Raw genomic sequence first — 20532 nt, 5'->3', positions numbered from 1 at the left:
AATAACTGGGATCCTAATGATTTACTGTATTAGTTTTCTAAGTGATTTTCAGAAGTTTTGTTTGTACTCATCCCCATTATTTGGAATCATTATTAAATTTAAGTTTAATTTCTTGGCATTAAGTGTTTTTCTGCACAATTTTATCTCTATAAATGTTTAACACTAGCTGTGACTGAGGTTTTTCAAGCTAGGGTGTCTTCCTCATATGCCATTTTCTTGTGAAAAATAAGGAAATTTGAGAGATTACTCCAAATTTTGAGCACAACTGCAGAACTCAACCATAAGGCTATTCCTTTTTTAAGGGATAGTTTCATATCTGAGCATATGTGGAACTTACCTTCCTTGAGCATCAGCCATCTTACTTCTAAAATGGTGCTATCTGCATCTACAGTTAGGATCATTAACTAAATGAGATGGTGTGTAGAACACCTGGTATTGTGTCTAGCACATTTTGTCTTTTTTATACATTTTAGAATTATAAGGAATCACAATTATCATCAAAGAATACAGATGCCCGGATAATTTGCCCAAAGCAAGGCAACTAAAATGAGAAGCCAAGTTTCCCAAATCTATATTCAGCTCACCCTTGGGTAAGCATTTAAAATGCCTTTTTTAAACTGAATATACTATGGATGAGAGTAAATCATTTCAGAACTAGATTAGTGGAATACTAATTTGTAACAAATTTTTTAAAAGATGAAAAGAGAGGTGAGTGGCCCCAATCTCTGGCATATGGGGGTTAAAAAAAATGTCAATGATCAGGAATTTGTCACAGAAATGTAACTGGCAAGGAGACAATACAGTGACAATTATGTTATCTGTTAGGACTTTTTGTTTGGTAGTTGCTTGATTCCTGCTAGTGTAAGTTTTAGGTTCCCAGTACACAAAAGATCTAAATTTATTCTGATCATGTTTGACCTTTCAAATAAGAAGAGTTTTCTAATCAAAATTGTTTAATTAGATATCTGCCTTTCATATGTACTATTATTTACTTGAGGCATTTAAAAATTGATTCAGTATTCCAGAAGTAAATATATTTATAGGAGAATTTTATATCACTGTAATTATATCTTTGTAACTAGTTGAGTATATGTTACTAATAGAAATTAAATTTACTCATTAAAATACATACATAACTATCAAAACACACAGATATTAAAATGTAAATGGATGTTTATTTAAATGTGTTTGCCTTTGTCTGCTGGTTCACACAGCAGTTTGGGAGCACATGTTTGGCAATTAGATGGAGTCCCAAGCATTAAGTCTCAAGACTGCCGATCATCCTGTATCATCACTCGTGGTAATTATCCCTGATCTTTTATGTGAACTTTTTGCTATAGTCAGATAGAGCTTCTCATTTTTACTCACACATTCTTCTAAAAAATTCTCATTATTATGACTTTGTGTTTCACTGAAAAGACTATCACTTTTCTTTCCATCCATCAAACTTGATTTTTCAGATCCATTCTTATCATTCCAGACAACATCCCAATCACCCCATATTGTCTTATCCCCATCTTGTTCAGAGTTCATACAGCTCTTATTGTCATAACAGACCATGTAGAATTTCTGAGAAGGAAACCTGAGAGGTCGTGAAAATTATCAGTGGGAAGACTGGAGCCCCAAAGGGCAAAACGAAATTTCCAGATAAGGAGAATATGTTCATTTTAGCCTGTGTTGCCTCTGCTTTTGATGTTTCATCTGAGAAATCATTGCCACAATCAATGTCAATGAGCTTTTTCCCTATTTTCCTCTAGGAGTCTTGTTACAGTTTCAGGTCTTACATCTAAGCCTCTACTATTGAGTTAATTTTTGTGAGCAGTGTAAGATAAGGATCAGGACCCCACTCTTAAAAATTACTGAAAATCCTGTAGTTCTTTTTATCATAGGGGTTATACCTTAGTATTTCCGTATTATAAATTAAAACAGACTTTAAAATCTTAATCCATTTTATTTATTTATTTATTTGTTTGTTTGTTTTTTAAAGATTTTATTTATTTGTCAGAGAGAGTGAGCGAGAGCGAGCACAGGCAGACAGAGTGGAAGGCAGAGTCAGACGGAGAAGCAGGCTCCCTGTGGAGCAAGGAGCCCGATATGGGACTCGATCCCAGGATGCTGGGATCATGACCTGAGCCGAAGGCAGCTGCTTAACCAACTGAGCCACCCAGGCGTCCCCTTAATCCATTTTAAAAAATAATAAACCCCATTAAGTGTTGACATAAATAACTTTTATGAAACAAAATAACTAATTTACAAAACAGAATTTGGTGAGAATAGTATTTTTTTTTTTACATTTTTTTTTTAAATCCATGTGTCTTAATGAAAGAAAGGTTTTCATACCCGCTTCTTGGATGGCTAATTTTATGTGGAGAGTAGGCTAAGAAATATGTGGTAAAACATTATCTCTGATGTGTCTCTGAGGGTGTTTCTGAAAAAGATTAACATTTACATCAGTAGACTGAGTAAAGAAGATCCACCCTCAACACATTCAACTGGGCATCACCCAATCCAATCCCTTGAGACTGAACAGAACAAAAAGAAGAGGAAGGGTGAAGTTGTTCCTTTTGCTTGAGATGGGATATCCATCTTCTCCCTTCAGATGTTGGACTGGGACTTATACCATAGTATCTCCTTGTTCTCAGGCTTTCAGACTCAAACTGGATTATACTACCCACTTCCCTGGCTCTCCAGCTTTCAGATAGTAGACAAAAACCCTGACTGATAAAGCTCCTAATTCCATATTTGCCAATATGTTATTTGGTTAAAGTATATAAAGAAAATCTGGGCTCACACAGATATATAGGTGGGAGGGGGAAAAAAGTATTCTTTTTCTGGATAGAATACTTTTTGTACATGTTGTACATGTAACCTTTTGGTACTATACCAGAAGTTGCAAAGAGTATTTCTTTTTTCCTTCTTTTTTTTTTTAATGATATATATCTAAGTAATTTTATTTATTTTTTAAAAAGCTAAAAAGGTGTATATTATGTTATGTTAGTCACCATACAGTACACCATTAGTTTTTGATGTAGTGTTCCATGCTTCATTGTTTAGGTATAATATCCAGTGCTCCATGTAATACATGCCCTCCTTAATACCCATCAACCAGAGCTCACTGATCTCCCCTTCCCCTCCTCTCTCAAACCCTCAGTTTGTTTCTCAGAGTCCATTATTTTTCATGGTTCATCTGCCCCTCTGATTCCCCCCCCCCACACACTTCATTTTGCCCTTCCTTCCCCTAATGTCCTCTATGCTACTCCTTATTTCCACAAATAAGTAAAACCATATGATAACTGACTTTCTCTGCTTGACTTATTTCACTTAGCATAATCTCCTCCTGTCTCACCCATGTTGATTGAAAAGTTGGATATTCATCCTTTCTAATGGCTGAGTAATATTTCATTGCATATATTAACTGCATCTTCTTTATCCATTCATTTGTTGAAGGGCATCTTGGCTCTTTCCACAGTTTGGCTATTGTGGACATTGCTGTTATGAGCATTGGGGAGCATATGGCCTTTCTTTTCACTGCATCTGTATCTTTGGGGTAAATACCCAGTAATGTAATTGCTGGGTCATAAGGTAGCTCAATTTTTAATTTTTTGAGGAACCTCCACACTGTTTCCAAAGTGGTTGCACCAACTTGCATTCCCACAGTGCAAGTTGTGGGAAGGGGTTCCCCTTTTTCCACAACCTCTCCAACATTTGTTGTTACTTGCCTTGTCAATTTTTTGAATTCTAACAGGTGTAAGGTGGTATCTCAGTGTGGTTTTATTTTAATTTCCCTGGCTAATGATGATGAACATTTTTTCATGTGGCTTTCAGCCATTTGTATGTCTTCTTTGGAGAAGTGTCTGTTCATGTCTTCTGCCCATTTTTTTTTTTTTTTTTGCTTGATTATTTTTTTGGTTGACTTTGAGAAGTTCCTTATAGATCTTGGATATCAGCCCTTTGTCTGTAGTGTCATTTGCAAATATCTTCTCTCATTCCATGGCTCTTTGTTTTGTTGACTGTTTCCTTTGCTGTGCAAAAGCTTTTTATCTTGATGAAGTCCTAATGTTCATGCTTGCTTTTGTTTCCCTTGCCTTTGGCAATGTGTCTTGAAAAAAGTTGCTGTGGCTGATGTCCAAGAGATTACTGCTAATGTTCTCTACGATTTTGATTGATTCCTGTGTCACATTGAGTTCTTCCATCCATTTTGAGTTTAACCTTGTGTATGGATAAGAGAATGGTCGAATTTCATTCTTCTGTATATAGTTGTCCAATTTTCCCAGCACCATTCACTGAAGACATGGTCTTTTTTCCACTGGGTATGTTTTCCTGCTTTGTTGAAGATTATTTGACCATAGAGTTGAGGGTCCGTATCTGGTCTCTCTATTCTAGTCTATGTGTCTGTTTTAGTGCCAGTACCATGCTGTCTTGGTGGTCACAGCTTTGTAATGTAGCTTGAAATCAGGCAACGTGATGCCTCTAGCTTTTTCTTTTTCAACATGCCCTTGGTAATTTGGGGTCTTATCTGGTTCCATACAGATTTTAAGATTTTTTGTTCCAGCACTTTGAAAAATGTCATTGGTATTTTAATCAGGATAGTGTTGAAAGTATAGATTGTTCTGGGCAGCATAGACATTTTAACAATGTTTATTCTTCCAATCCATGAGCATGGAATGTTTTTCCATCTTGTGTCTTCTTCGATTTCTTTCATGAATGTTCTATAGTTCCTAGAGTATAGATCCTTTAACTCTTTGGTTAGTTTTATTCCAAGGTATCTTATGGTTTTTGGTGCTATTGTAAATGGAATTGATTCTCTAATGTCTCTTTCTACAGTTAATTGTTAGTGTATAAGAAAGCAACTGATTTCTGTGCATTGATTTTGTATCCTGCCGCATTACTGAGTTGCTGTATGAATTCTAGTAATTTGGGGGTGGAGTCTTTTGGGTTTTCCACATAAAGTAACATGGCATCTGTGAATAGAGAGAGTTTGACTTCTTTTCTGTCAATTTGAATACCTTTTATTTTTGCTGTCTGATTGCTGTTGCTAGGACTTCTAGTAGTATGTTGAACAATAGGGATGAGAGTGGGCATTCTTATCATGTTCCTGACCTTAAGAGAAAGGCTGTCAGCTTTTCCCCATTGAGAATGATATTCATAATGGGTTTTTCATAGATGGGTTGTATGAAATTGAGTACTGTTCCCTCTATCTTATACTCTGAAGAGTTTTAATCAGGAAAGGACACCGTATTTTGTCAAATGCTTTTTCTATGTCAGTTGACAATTGTCTTTTCTCTTATTTATGTGTTCTGTCACATTGATTGATTTGTCAATGTTGAACCACCCTTGTAATCCAGGGATAAATCCCATCTGGTCATGGTAGATAATCCTTTTTAATGTACTGTTGGATACTATTAGCTAGGATCTTGTTAAGAATCTTGGTATCCATATTCATTAGGGATATTGGTCTGAAATTTTGCTTTTTGATTGGGTCTTTGCATGGCTTTGGGACTAGGGTAATGCTGGCCGCATAGAGCGAGTCTGGAAGTTTTCCTTCTGTTTTAATTTTTTTGAATCAGCTTCAGGACAATAGGTAGTATTTCTTCTTTGAATGTTTGGTAGAATTCCCCAGAGAATCTGTCAGGTCCTGCACTTTTGTGGGAGGCTTTGATCACTGCATCAATATCATTACTGGTTATTGGTCTATTCATATTGTCAATTTCTTCCTGTTTCAGTCTTGGTAGTTTATAAGTTTCCAGAATACATCTGTTCCTTCCAGGTTAGCTAATTTATTGGCAAATAGCTGGTGATAATTTCTAATGATTGTTTCTATTTCCTTGGTGTTAGTCATGATCTCTCCCCTTTCATTCATAATTTTATTAATTTGGATCCTTTCTCTTTTCTTTTGGATAAGTCTGGCCAGTGGCTTATTAATTCTTGTTAATTCATATTAATTATTATTAATTCTTTCAAAGAATCAGCTTCTAATTTCATTGATATGTTCTACTGTATTTCTGGTTTCTAACTCACTGATATCTGCTCTAATCTTAATTATTTCCCTTCTCATGCATGGGTTAAGCTTAATTTGTTGTTGATTCTCCAGATCCTCAAGGTGTAAGTATAGTCTGTGTATTCAGGATTCTTCTATTTTTTTGAGTGAAGCTTGGATGGCTATGTATTTCCCCCTCAGGAGCGCCTTTGCTGTAATAGGTTTGGGACAGATGTGTCTTCGTTCTCACTGGTTTCCATGCATTGTTTAAGTTCTTCTTTGATTTCCTGGTTGACCCAAACATTCTTAAGTAGGGTGGTCTTTAGATTTCAAGTGTTTTAATTTTTTCCAAACTTTTTTTTGATTGAGTTCCAGTTTCAAATCATTGTGGTCTGAGACTATGCAAGGAAAACTGTCATTTTTTTGGTATTGATTGAGAACTGATTTGTTCCACAGTATGTGATCTATTCTGGAGAAGGTTCCATGTGCATTTGAGAAGAATGAATATTCTGTTATTTTAGGGTAGAATGTTCTATATATATCTGTGAGGTCCATCTGGTCCAGTGTGTCATTCAAAGCTTCTGTTTCTTGATTTTTTTGCTTAGGTGATCTGTCTAAATCTAATTTGTCTGATATGAGAATCACTACCCCGGCTGTCTTTTGAGGTCTGTTGGCATGAAAGATGGTTCTCCATCCCTTCACTTTCAGTCTGGATGTTTCTTTAGGTTCAAAATGAGTCTCTATTAGACAGCATATGAATGGGTCCTATCTTTTTATCCAATCTGCAACCCTGTGCCATTTTATGGGGGCATTTAGGTCATTCACATTTTGTAGAAGCCCCCCTGCCCTTAATATTTCTTACAGGGCTTGTTTAGTGGTCATATATTCTTTCAGTTTCTGCTGGTCCTGAAAGCTCCCTTATCTCTCTATTCATTCTGAATGACAGCCTTGCCAGATAAAGAATTATTGACTGCATATTCTCATGACTATGTCTTGCCAGCCCTTTCTGGCTTGCCAGGTTGCTGTGGACAGGTCTGACATTTTTCTGATGTTTCCCCCTCTGTGTGTAATGAATCTTTTCCCCCTAACTGCCCTTAAGATGGCTTCCTTGGTTCTAAAATCTGCGAGTTTTACTATTACATGTTGGGGCATTGGTCTATTTCTTTGTGATCTTGGGAAGGGACCTCTCTGCCTCTAGGACACGAATGCTTGTTTGATTCCCCAGATTAGGGAAGTTTTCAACTATCATTTGCTCAAATATGTATTCTTGTCCTCTCTCTATATCCCCTCAGAGATCCCAGCAATTCTGACATTAGAATGTTTCGTGACATCATTTATTTCTCTAATTCTGTTTTCATGGATTTTAAGCTGTTCCAGGCCTCTGGCTGTTCCTTCTTTTCTATCAGTTTGTCTTCTGGATCACCAATTCATTCTTCCAATTCATTTACTGTAGCCATTAGAATATCTAGATTAAATGAGATCTCATCGATAGCATTTTTAAGTTCTATCAGATCAGTTCTCATTTCTACCCTTAAGAGAATCTATGTTGCCATTAATAGTTTTCTTCATCCTAGTTGTTATCTGCAAACTGTTACCCTGAAGTCTATTTCCGACATCTTGCTTATATTCATATCCATGAGTTCTGTGACAGAGGTCACAGTCTCTGAGTTTTTCCTATGTTGGGGGTTCCTCCTCTTAGTCATTTTGTTGAGGAGTGGTTGATGGAATGTACAGAATCCAAATTATTAACCACAACCCAAGCAAGATGCACCTGTTTTATAGGTGGTGACCTTAGGGTTGTCAGTGTCTTGTTCTTCCAGCCTTTCTTTTGGGGGAGGGATCTGCCACACTGTTACTGAGGCAACCCTGTTTGGACAGAGTTTCCTTGCCCTCTGTGGGGGGAGAATGGGCTCAGCAAAAACTTTTTTTTTTTTTTGTGGTTTTTGCTCTCTGGCACTTTTCCTCGCTCCCCCCACCCCCACAAATCAGAGCAGAAGTGACCGTATCCAAACCTCTGTCTCAGAATAGAGATATTGCAGTCTGCCCCTCAGCTCTCCAGGCCACAGTGTCCCCACTTCTGTCTCTGCTGCCCCAAACCTCAGCATTCTGGGTTTGCACCCCACAGCAGCACTCCCAGCCCTCCTTTTCAGGTCCAGGCATGTCTCTGCCCTTTGTACTTCTAAAACTGCCAGCCACCCCCAGTTTTCATGCTTGCATTTGTAGGTCCAGGTTTCAGTCTGGGGGGGCCACCCTAAAGTCCTTTCCTTGCTGCTACCAGTCTGCGAGTCTGTGCCTGGTCCCCAGCGGAGGAGGCTTTTGCACTCCAGTGGCTCAGGAGCCCCAAGGCTTCCTCCCCCTCCCATTTATCTTCCAATATCTGCCCACAGAATCACAGTTCCATGCCTCATACCTCAACACCAACTGCCTGAGCTATTCTGTTTGTAGAGATCCAGATATATTCTTCTTATATCACAGGCTGATTTTGTGGGTGTTCAGAATGGTCTGGTAGATAACCAGCTCAATTCAGGGAAACAGTTGAAATAGGGTCCCCTACTTCTCTGTCATCTTTGCACCTCTCCAGAAGAAGTAGTTTCTTAAAGGTTAGTTGCAATGGGTAAATTTAAGATGACATCAATAAACTCATTACATTTAAAATTAAAATCCATTGGTCAATCTTGAATTTTGAATGAATTTTTTTTTTAATTTTTATTCATCTGAGAGAAAGAGAAAGAGAACATGAGTGCGGGGAGGAGCAGAGGGGGAAGCAGACTTCTCTCTGAGCAGGGAGCCAAATATGGGGCTTGATGCCAGGACCCTGGGATCATTACCTGAGTCATAGGCAGACACTTAACTGACTGAGCCAACCAGACACCCTAAATGAATCTTTACCCATAAATTGTTTTTTGAAAACTCCTACAACTTTCATTTGGAAATAGTTTATAAGCAAACTGAATTACTAAATGTTGACACATTTCATTATAAGCTGTCAAGAAGCCAGATTTATTAACATTGCCATTGATTTCATGAGAAAAGTTTTTAAGTGTTGGACAGCTAACCAGGTTCATATTATCCATACAGATTTTCCAAAATACTGATTTTCATTTGAAAGTTTGATAATACTATCATTTGTTTTCCTTGAAGTAACAAGCTCATTCATTTGCTTTTGAGAAAATACATAAGTCTGAATAGCTGTATTTTGTCAGTCAGACATTATGGCAAATAAAAAGTGATTTTTCTATGAACAGAGTGGCGAATTTAGTATGCCACTGGATTGCCCAAGTGCTTTTCCTGGATCTAACCATCTAACATAACTATGGGACAGAAGTACTTTATGTGCATATACCATTTTTTTCATAGAGAATATTAAAGACATATTTTCAAGGGTAGAAATTTAACATTTCTACTAATTCACAAAAGACACTCTTAAATGAAATTGGTATATTTTTACTACAAGTGGTGGTGATCAAGAATAAATGAAAATTACTAATATAATTTGGTACCATCACAATGACTTATTCTAAGGCACCAGCAGCTTTATCAATTATAATTTCAGTACTGTCAGTGCAAATGTCAACACACTGAGAAAATGAAGAACTGAGAACACTAAAACAATTTATAAAAAGAATTTTGACATTAAGGATTCTCTGACTAGGTGCCAGCAATTCCCCAGTGGTCAATGTACCATGCTTTGAGAGCCACCAATGCCACTACTTTGGCCAAAATTTGTTTTCTATAGCCAACAGCAGTACCAGAAGTTTTATACACTCAGAAAACAATTATCTCCTCCTTTTAAACCCAGGAATGCTATTTATAAGGTCTCCAAGTAGCATGAGTTTCCCTAGTGTTTGCTTTCTATTCTACAACTGTTAATCACCTGAGCTACCAACTCAGGGTCAAGCACAGACTCATAAATTGACAAGTAGCTAATGACTATTATTATCTTGACTGTAACTCATTTTTCCATAGAACCACTTTGATTCAACTATCAAATCGCCACCACAAAGTCCTTCATATCAGTTTTGGAAATACATAGATGTATGTATTATAAAGACATTTTTTAAAGCACTTTCCCCCCCATCTTTCCTCTTAAGATTATTTATTCAAGAAGGATGACACTCTTTTGCACAATACCAGGCAGCCTTTCAAAAAGAAGCAGAATACCAGGAAAAGGAAAAGAGAACAAAAATATAATGAAGAGTGAAAATATATCTACCTGATAGTTGATCGTAATGCATTCCAAATACCTATGCAAAATTAAATAAAAATATTCTAGGAGTGGAGATATGGAGAGCTACATATGTGAGTGAATATTTTTAATTGTGTTTAAGATGAAAAAACAAAAGTGAAACCCCAATTCTCAATAATCTCAAAGTCTTAGGAAAATAGTTTATTGTGGCACCACGAAAGTAGCCTGTTGATGAGGTAGTTCTAAAGATTCTTCACTTTATTGTATATGAGTTGTCAGGTTAATAATGACTATAACAAAGGCCTATTTCCTGAGATGAGAAGGAAAGAAGTAAACCCATTTGTCAGGTAGTTCGGAAGGCTGTATGGAGTATTTAATATAAATGACTCGACATGAGTTCTCCCTAGAGTCCCCATATAAGATGTTTCTTCACTCCCTGCATGTTCTTGCTTGGAAGATTACAGTTTAGAAAAACAAAACAAAAATAATCAGGAAAACTGTAACAGTCTGCAGTGTCTTACTGGGAATTTCTCCATTGCCTTGTCCTACATATTTTTGTGTGTGAGTTTGACTATTGAATACATTGTTTTTCTTTTTAATGAAATGTTCTTCTTTTATTTTTCTTTTCTTTTTTAATTTTTTTTGAAATGTTTTTCTATTTCCAAGAGATTCCAAGAGATAGCTGTCATGTGCCACATGAATAGGGCAGATATGGCTGCAAAGGTTTATTGGGTTTATGAGCCATAATATTGAGATATTTAACATTTTGTATTAAAATGTAATTCCGCCTATCACATTAGAAGATAGTTAAAAGGGTGAAAAACTGAATTGAAAGGGAGAAAAACCTGAACTCCAGATTAATTTCTTGTTAATAATAGGATATATCAAAATTGCATTAATTTCGGCTTTTATTCAAAAGTCTAATTCTACCCTTTCTGCCTTCCTATGCAAAACTGTAGTAAAAGTCATGTTTTGTTAACTGCATTTTCCTCCTCCAAAGTAATAGCTCATTATTGAATATTCTTATCCAAATAGCAGGGGAAGTTTGGGAAACTCTCCTTCCACTTGATCATCCTCACTGTAAACTTAGAGCCCTCCAAAAGAATATGTGTTTTAACATTCATGTTTTCATTGGTTTTCAATGTCTCTTAAAAGTGGTTTGAATTGACTTTAGTAGTAAGCCAACCTGGTGCACTCTAAGTAGTTTCTTTAAATGTGTAGGTTAGAGGGGGAAGCATCTACTTATTAAATAAAAAATTCATCTCTTGACTTTAATTTTTTCTGTAAAATGATCCTAATCAAATTTTCTAAGTACTTTTGTCCATGGTCCCCAACATCAATTCTCCATTTAAATGTAACTATTTCAGGGGGGAGCAGCAAGATAGCAGAATAGTCAGAGACCTAAATATCATCAGGTCCCAGGAGTTCAGCTAGATAGTTATCAAACCATTCTAAATACTTACAAACGCAACAGGAGGTCGAAGAGAAGAAGACTAGCAATGCTAGGAACAGAAAATCGGCCACTTTCTGGAAGGTAGGACATAGGGAGAAGTAAATCCGAGGTGATATAAGGGCCGAGAGACTGCGGGGGAAAGTGCCAACTCCTGGCAAGCAGTAGAGCAGTGGAGCACAAAATCAGAACTTTTAGAAGTCTGCTCCTCTGAAGGATATCACTCCAGAGGCTAAGTGAGGGGTGGATTCCTTGTGGGAGCAGTGGTCTCAGGACCCACGGGGTCACAAAAAGACCAGGGGGTTCTGAGTGTGGCAGAGCTCCCGGTATCGGAGCAGAGAAGCCAGCTGCAGAGACAGCCGAGGAGTGGGCTCTCAGCTCAGGGTTTCCTTAAACCATAATCCAAGGCACAGTCAGGCAACTGTTCTTCTAGCAGTGACCCCACAAATGGCAGATCCGGGCAGAACCCCTCCTTCCTCCTCTGGGAGGGGCAGTGCAGGGACACACTGCAGAAATCTGCTGGGTCTGGAGACTCCAAATGGGACCATGCACCAGAGATAGAAATGCTTGGTAACAGGTCGGGTGAGCAAGGAGCACAGCCAGAGAACAGAGAGAGAGGAGAGATGGACTGCTTTTCTCTGAGGGTACATCGAGGAGTGGGGCCTAGAGCTCTTGGCTCCTATGGGGCCAGAGATTGGGAGGCCGCCATTTTCACCCCCGTCTTCCAAAGCTGTACAGAAAGCATTCAGGGAACAAAGCTACTAAGAGCAAAATTGAGCAGGTTACCTAGGTGGCCCCTGGCAAAGGTGATGCAATTCCACCTCAGGCAAAGACATTTGAGAATCACTGCAACAGGCCTCTCCCCCAGAAGATCAACAAGATCAAGATCACTGATCAATTAGAACTGCAAAACTTCAGAGCTACAGGAATACAACACATAGAATTCATGGTTTTTGTCCCATTATTCTTTAGTTTTTCAAAGTTAATTTTTTTTTAATTTTATTTATTTATTTGACAGAGAGAGAGAGAGATCACAAGTAGGAAGAGAGGCAGGCAGAAAGAGAGGGGGAAGCAGGCTCCCTGCCGAGCAGAGAACACAATGTGGGGCTTGATCCCAGGACTCTGAGATCATGGCCCAAGCCAAAGGCAGAGGCTTAACCCACTGAGCCACCCAGGGGCCCCTCAAAGTTAAGCTTTAAATTTTTTTTTTTTCGTATTCTATTTATTAATAATTTTTCCTCTTTCCTATTTTAATGTTTTTTAACTACTTTATATTATCAAGACCTTTTTAAAAATCTTTTTTAGGGGTGTCTGCATAGCTCAGTGGGTTAAGCCTCTACTTTTGGCTCAGGTCATGATCTCAGGGTCCTGGGATGAAAACCCACCACATTGGCTCTCTGCTCAGCCGAGTCTATTTCACCCTCTCTCTCTGCCTGCCTCTCTGACTACTTGTGGTCTCACTCTTTGTCAAATAACTTAATGAAATCTTTAAAAAAATCTTTTCAAATTTTCATTGTTATAGTCACATTCTATCCCTTCACTGTATTTCACCTTATTTTTTTGTATACATATAAGTTTTTCTTTCTTTAAAATTTTGGGATACAGTTTCTTCTAATAGATCTAAATATACCCTAAATCTAGTACATGGCTTTGTCCTAGTCTCCAGCCTGATCACATTCTTAACTCTTTTTTTTTTTTAAATCGACTTCTATTTTATCAATTTATTTGTTAGAATCTTTTTAAAATTTTCATCTTTCCATATTCCATATTCCTTAAAATGTTGTCTTTCCATATTCCATCCCTTCATCATGTTTACCCATATATATATATATATGTTTTCTTTCCTTAAAATTTTGGGAGGCAGTTTCTTCAAAGAGACCAATATACACCCAAAATCAAGTGGGTGGCTCTTTTCTATTCACCAGTTTATTTTTTATACATAAATATATATATATATATATATATATATATATATATATTTTTTTTTTTTTTTTTTATCCCCCTAGTTTCAGGTCTCTTCTGATTCTGTTAGTGTGTATTTTTCTGGGGTCATTGCTACTCTTTTACTATTTTGTTCTCTCATTCATCTATTTTTTTCTGGATAAAATGACAAGGCAGAAAAACTCACCACCAAAAAAAAAAAAAAAAAAAAAAATAGGCAGTATCAACAGCTAGGAACCTAATCAATACAGACATTAGTTATATGTCAAAACTAGACTTCGGAGTGGCATTTATCAAGATGCTAGTTGGGCTTGAGAAAAGCATGGAAGATACTAGAGAATCCCTTTCTGGAGATATAAAATTCCTTTCTAGAGAAATAAAAGAACTAAAATCTAACCAAGTTGAAATAAAAAAAGCTATTAATGAGGTGTAATAAAAAATGGAAGCTCTTACTGCTAGGATAAATGAGGCCCAGGAGAGAATTAGTGATATAGAAGACCAAATAACAGAATAAAGAAGCTGAGCAAAAGAGAAACAAACTACTGGACCATGAGGGGACAATTCAAGAGATAAGTGATACCATAAGATTAAACAATATTAGAATAATTGGGATCCCAGAAGAAAAAGAAAGAGAGAAGGGGCTGAAGGTATATAGGAGCAAAATATAGCAGAGAATTTCCCTAATTTGGTGAAGGAAGCTAGCATCAAAATTCAGGAGGCCCAGAGAATGCCCCTCAAAATCAATTTAAAAAGGTCTATACCCTGTCATCTAACATTAAAACTTACAAGTCTCAGTGACAAAGAGAAAATCTTGAAAACAGCTCGGGACAAGAGGTCTGTAACATACAACAGTAGAAATACTAGATTGGCAGCAGACCTATCCACAGAGACCTGGCAGGCCAGAAAGGACTGGTGTGATATATTCAGAGCACTAAACAAGAAAAATATGCAGCCAAGAATACTATATTCAGCTAGGCTGTCATTGAAAATAGAAGGAGAGATAAAAAGCTTCCAGTACAAACAAAAATTAAAAGAATTTGCTAGCACCAAACCAGCCTTACAGGAAATATTGAGAGAGGTCCTCTAAGCAAAGAGAGAGCCTAAAAGTAACAGATCAGAAAGGAACAGAAACAATATACAATAACAGTCACCTTATAGGCAATACCATGGCACTAGTTTCATATCTTTCAGTAGTAACCCTTAACATAAACGGACTAAATGCCCCAATCAAAAGACACAGGGTATCAGAATGGGGGGGGAGGGGTCCAATCAATATGCTGTCTTCAAGAAACTCATTTTAGAACCAAGGACACCTCCAGATAAATAGTGAGGGGATGGAAAACAATTTGCTATGCTAATGGACATCAAAAGAAATCTGGGTGGCAATCCTTATATCAGATAAATTAGATTTTAAGCCAAAGACTATAATAAGAGATGAGAAAGGACACTATATCATACTTAAAGGGTCTGTCCAACAAGAAGATCTAACAATTTTAAATATCTATGCCCTAACATGCGAGTAGCCAATTATATACACCAATTAATAACAAAATCAAAGAAACACATAGACAGTAATACAATAATAGTAGGGGACTTTAACACCCTGTCACTGAAATGGATCTAATCAAAAGACCAAAAATGAAATAAAGGCTTTAACTGGCACACTGGGCCAGATGGACATCACTAATATATTTAGAACATTCCATCCCAAAGCAACAGAGTACACATTCTTCTCTAGCAAATGGAACATTCTCTGGAATAGGTCACATCCTGGGTCATAAATCAGGTCTCAACCAGTACCAAAAGATGGGATCTTTCCTCCATATTTTCAGACAAATGCACTTTGAAACTAGAACTCAACCAAAAGAGGAAAGTTGGAAAGAACTCAAATACATGGAAGATAAAAAGCATCCTACTAAGGAATGAATGGGTAAACCAGGAAATTAAAGAAGAATTAAAAAAAAAAATCCTGGAAACAAATGAAAATCAAAACACAGCTGTTCAAAATCTTTGGGACACAGCAAAGGCGGTTCTGAGTGGAAAGTACATACCAATACAAGACTTTTCAAGGAACAAGAAAGGTCTCAAGTATACAACCTAACCCTACACCTAAAGGAGCTGGAGAATGAACAGTAAAGAAAGCCTAAACCCAGCTGGAGAAGAGAAATAATAAAGATCAGAGCAGAAACCAAAATAACAGTAGAACAGATCAACAAAACTAGAAGCTAGTTCTTTGAAACAATAAGATTGATAAATTCCTGGCCAGGTTATCAAAATGAAAGAAAGGACCCAAATTAATAAAATCATAAATGAAAGAGAAAAGATTACAACCAACACCAAAGAAATACAATTATAAGAACATATGAGCAACTATACACCAGCAAATTTGGCAGTCTGGAATAAATGGATGCACTGCTGGAGACATATAAACTACCAAAACTGAACCAGAAAGAAATAGAAAACCAGAACACACCCATAACCTGTAAGGAGATTGAAACAGTCATAAAAAATCTCCCAACAAACAAAACCCCAGGGGCAGACAGCTTCCCGAGGGAATTCTACAAAACATTTAAAGAAGAATTAATACCTATTCTCTTGTAACTGTTTCAAAAAAATAGAAATGGAGGGAAAACTTCCAAACTCATTTTATGAGGCCAGCATGACCTTGATCCCAAAACCAGACAAAGACCCCCATCAAAAAGAATTACAGACCAATGTCCTTGATGAACATGAATGTAAAAATTCTCACCAAAATACTAGCCAATAGAATCCAACAGTACACTAAAAGGATTATTCACCAGCCAACTGGGATTTATTCCTGGGTTTCAAGTTTTGACCAACATCTGCAAATCAGTCAGTGTGATACAATACATTAATAAACGAAAGAACAAGAACCATATGATACTTTCAATAGGTGCTGAAAAAGCACTTGAGAAAGTACAGCATCCCTTCTTGATCAAAACTCTTCACAGTATAGGGATAGAGCATACATACCTCAATATCATAAAAGCCATCTATGAAAAACCCACAGTGAATATAATTCTCAATGGGGAAGAATGGAGAGCTTTTCTCCTAAGGTCAAGAATACGGCAGGGATGTTTGCTATCACCGCTACTATTCAACATAGTACTAGAAGTCCTAGCTTCAGCAATCAGACAACAAAAAGAAATAAAAGGTTTCCATATCAGCAAAGAAGAAGTCAAACTCTTACTCTTTGCAGATGATTTGATACTTTATGTGGAAAACCCAAAAACTCCAATCCAAAACTGCTATAACTCATACAGGAATTCAGTAAAGTGTTAGGATATGAAATTCACACACAGAAATCAGTAGCATTTCTATACACCAACACCCTGACAGAGAAAGAGAAATTAAGGAGTTGATCCCATTTACAATTACACCCAAAACTATAAGATACCTAGGAATAAACCTAACTAAAGAGGCAAAGGATATGTAGTCAGAAAACTATAAAGTACTCATGAAAGAAATCAAGAAAGACACACAAAAAAAAGGAAAAATATTCCATGCTCATGGATTGGAAGAACAAATATTGTGAAAATGTCTATGCTACCTAAAGCAATCTATACATTTAATGCAATCCCTATCAAAATACCATCAATTTTTTTCCCCCAAAGAAATGGAACAGATAATCCTAAAATGTATATGGAACCAGAAAAGGCCCTGAATAGCCAGAGGAATGTTAAAAAAGAAAACTAAAGTTGGCAGCCTCACAATTCCAGACTTCAAGCTCTATTACAAAGCTGTAATTATCAAGACAATATGGTACTGGCACAAAAACAGACACATAGATCAATGGAACAGAATAGAGAGTCCAGATGTGGACCCTCAACTCTATGGTCAACTAATCTTTGACAAAGCAGGAAAGAATGTCCAAAGGAAAAAAGACAGTCTCTTCAACAAATGGTGTTGGGAAAATTGGACAGCCACATTCTTCTGAATGTGATCATTTCTGAAACCGGATCATTTCCTTACACCACACACAAAAATATACTCAAAATGAATTAAAGACCTCAATGTGGGACAGGAATCCATCAAAATCCTTGAGGAGAACACAGGAACAACCTCTTTGACCTCAGCCAGAGCAACTTCCTCCTAGAAACATCACCAAAGGCAAGGGAAACAAGGGCAAAAATGAAGTATTGGGACTTCATCAAGATCAAAAGCTTTTGTACAGCAAAGGAAACAGTCAACAACACCAAAAGACAACTGACAGAATGGGAGAGGATATTTGCAAAAGACATATCAGATAAAAGGCTAGTATCCAACATCTATAAAGAACTTATCAAATTCAACACCCAAAGAACAAATAAAACTTTCCCTCAAAACTGTTCAGTATGATTAAGTATCAGCTTGCTTTGCACCACCCATATGACCAGCAAACCTGTGTTGCTTAGTTTATTTGCTTTCTTTTGGTAATGGGAGAGGTGTGTCTTTAAATATTTGTTAACCTAAATCAGTCTGTAAACGATGGAATGCTTAGTAATCTAAGGGAGAGATTTTTAGGCAGGACATTCATACCACCCAACTTATTATATCTATTTTAAAAAAAGACACTCAGGGACACTCAGCCACCTGGGTGGCTCAGTCAATTAAATGTTTGCCTTTGTCTCAGGTAGTGATCCCAGGGTCCTGGGATGGAGCCGCATTTCGGGCTCCCTGCTCAGCAGGAAGCCTGCTTCTCCCTTTGCCTGCCACCTCCTGCTTGTGCACACTCTCTCTCTGACAAATAAAATCTTAAAACACACACACACACACACACTACCTGTGTAAGGAAAGAAAGGGGTGTCTGAGGTTCTTAACGACCCTTTTTGGGCAGAAGACATGAACAGACATTTCTGCAAGGAAGACATCCAAATGGCCAACAGATACATGGCATCAGGGAAATACAAATCAAAACCACAATGAGATACCACCTCACACCAGTCAGAATGGCTAAAGTTAACAAGTCAAAAAATGACAGATGCTGGTGAGGATGTGGAGAAAGGGGAACTTTCCTCCACTGTTGGTGGGGATGCAAGCTGGTGCAGCCACTCTGGAAAACAGTATGGAGGTTCTTCAAAAAGTTGAAAATAGAGCTACCTTACAACCCAGCAATCGCACTACTGTGTATTTACTCTGAAGATACAAATGTAGTGATCCAAAGGGGCACATGCACCTGAATGTTTATAGCAGCAATGTCCACAATAGCCAAACTATGGAAAGAACCTAGATACTCATCAACTGGTGAACAGATAAAGAAGATGTTTTCTATATCTATCTATCTATCTATCTATCATCTATCTATCATCTATCATCTATCTATCTATATCTATCTATATCTATATATATATTACAGCCATCAAAGAACTGAAATCTTGCCATTTGTAATGACATGCATGGAACTAGAGGGTATTATGCTAAGCGAAATAAGTCAGTCAGAGAAAGATAATAATCATATGATCTCTCTGATATGAGGAATTTGAGGGGCAGGTTGGGGGTCATGGTGTGTAAGGAGGGAAAAAATGAAATAAGATGGGATTGGGAGGGAGACAAACTATAAGAGACTCTTAATCTCAGGAAACAAACTGAGGGTTGTGGGGAGGGATAGGGTGGCTGCGTTGTGGACACTGGGGAGGGTACATGCTATGGTGAGTGTTGTGACTTGTGTAAGACTGATGATTCACAGACCTGTACCCTTGAAGCAAATAATATATGTTAACATAAACAAACAAACAAATGAACAAACAAACTGAACTATTTTACTTCCTGGCCTCTTGGAGAGGACATGGGCTTTTTTAACCAATTTCTACAAATGGCACATACCATTCCTCTCTATCTCTCTCCCTCATTTAATACTACTGCCAAGTACATCCCTGCTGCTTAAAATCCAGTCATCTTTCTTATCTGGACTCTTCTTATTTAAGGCATGGTCTTACCTAGAGAATGGAAGGACTTCAATATAATGATGCTAAATAATGTCTTGAAACTGAGTGAGATCATGTAGCAATTGAGATCTGAACACTGGTAACATATGGAGGAACCAAAAGAAAAACAACTGAGAAGAATCAGATAGGCAATCCAAAGTAATAAAATCAAGCAAAAGAAGATAGTATTTCAGAAAAGAGAAAGTTGATCTACTCTGTCAAGTACTGATAAATCATGAGTCATTTTACTCTCATTCTTTTTATCAAGTGTTAGAGGGAGATAAAGATGGAGATTAACTAAAAAGTTTCTTAATTTTTTTTCTTTTCACATTTTTCCTAGGACAGCCTGAGAACTTTTGCAAACTTCTCTTATCTCTAAGCATTTTTATATTTTCCATTAGCACCCCACAATGAGCACTTTTTCTAATACATCTATTTTCTGTGCTACCAAGTTTAGCACTTAACTAGTGTACAAGAAAGAACACAGTAATTTCATAACCATATATTTTATTTACTCCCAAGAAGGGAGTTCAGTCAGACATTACCATTAGACACAATAAGAACTGTACCAACTTTAAGACATAGAATGTATTAGTCTGGGCTCTAACATGGACTTGGTACTATCAGTCAAGTTACTTGTCTTTTTAATTACTGGAGTTCTTATTTTTAAAGCACAAATATTGACCCGGGCCAGACCAAGTAAGTCATTTATATGATACCACATTTAATAGCATAAATCATTGAATAATCATTGAATAATTTATTATATGAAAATAGTGGGTTTACCTAATTAATTAGTTAGTTCCTCATTAGTTACAATGGTTGCTTCTACATTATTCGTCCAAAATTCTAAAAATTCTCTGGATTAGGAGGGTTAGAAATACAAGTATTAGGGATTGGTTTTTCTTTTTAATGCTAAAATATATAGGTCTTAGAGACAGAGGTTATACCTCTCATTTCTACTTTTGATTTCAAAATGGCTTACATGGACATCTCAGTGCAATCAGCTAAAATAAACTCCAAATCCAATAAAGGCAATGGAATTGTTGTATGG

At 37.1% G+C, this 20532-nt stretch overlaps 1 protein-coding gene and 1 long non-coding RNA gene across 2 annotated transcripts in view; one reads left to right on the top strand and one right to left on the bottom strand.

Moving 5' to 3' along the window:
• The window catches only part of LOC309857704 (GTP-binding protein Rit2), a 201237-nt gene that overhangs the window by 44901 nt on the left and 135804 nt on the right, over window positions 1-20532 (bottom strand). The window lies entirely within an intron of this gene.
• The window catches only part of LOC309857705, a 29033-nt gene that overhangs the window by 1714 nt on the left and 6787 nt on the right, over window positions 1-20532 (top strand). Inside the window, exon 2 of the long non-coding RNA XR_014307864.1 lies at window positions 474-590. This is a non-coding gene — a long non-coding RNA (uncharacterized lncRNA). The remainder of the gene's footprint in view (window positions 1-473; window positions 591-20532) is intronic.

This window comes from Mustela nivalis (genome assembly GCF_964662115.1).
Source record: "Mustela nivalis genome assembly, contig: HAP1_SCAFFOLD_1098, whole genome shotgun sequence".
Taxonomy (NCBI): Eukaryota; Metazoa; Chordata; class Mammalia; order Carnivora; family Mustelidae; genus Mustela; species Mustela nivalis.
This window is presented reverse-complemented; position numbering and strand designations above follow the sequence as displayed.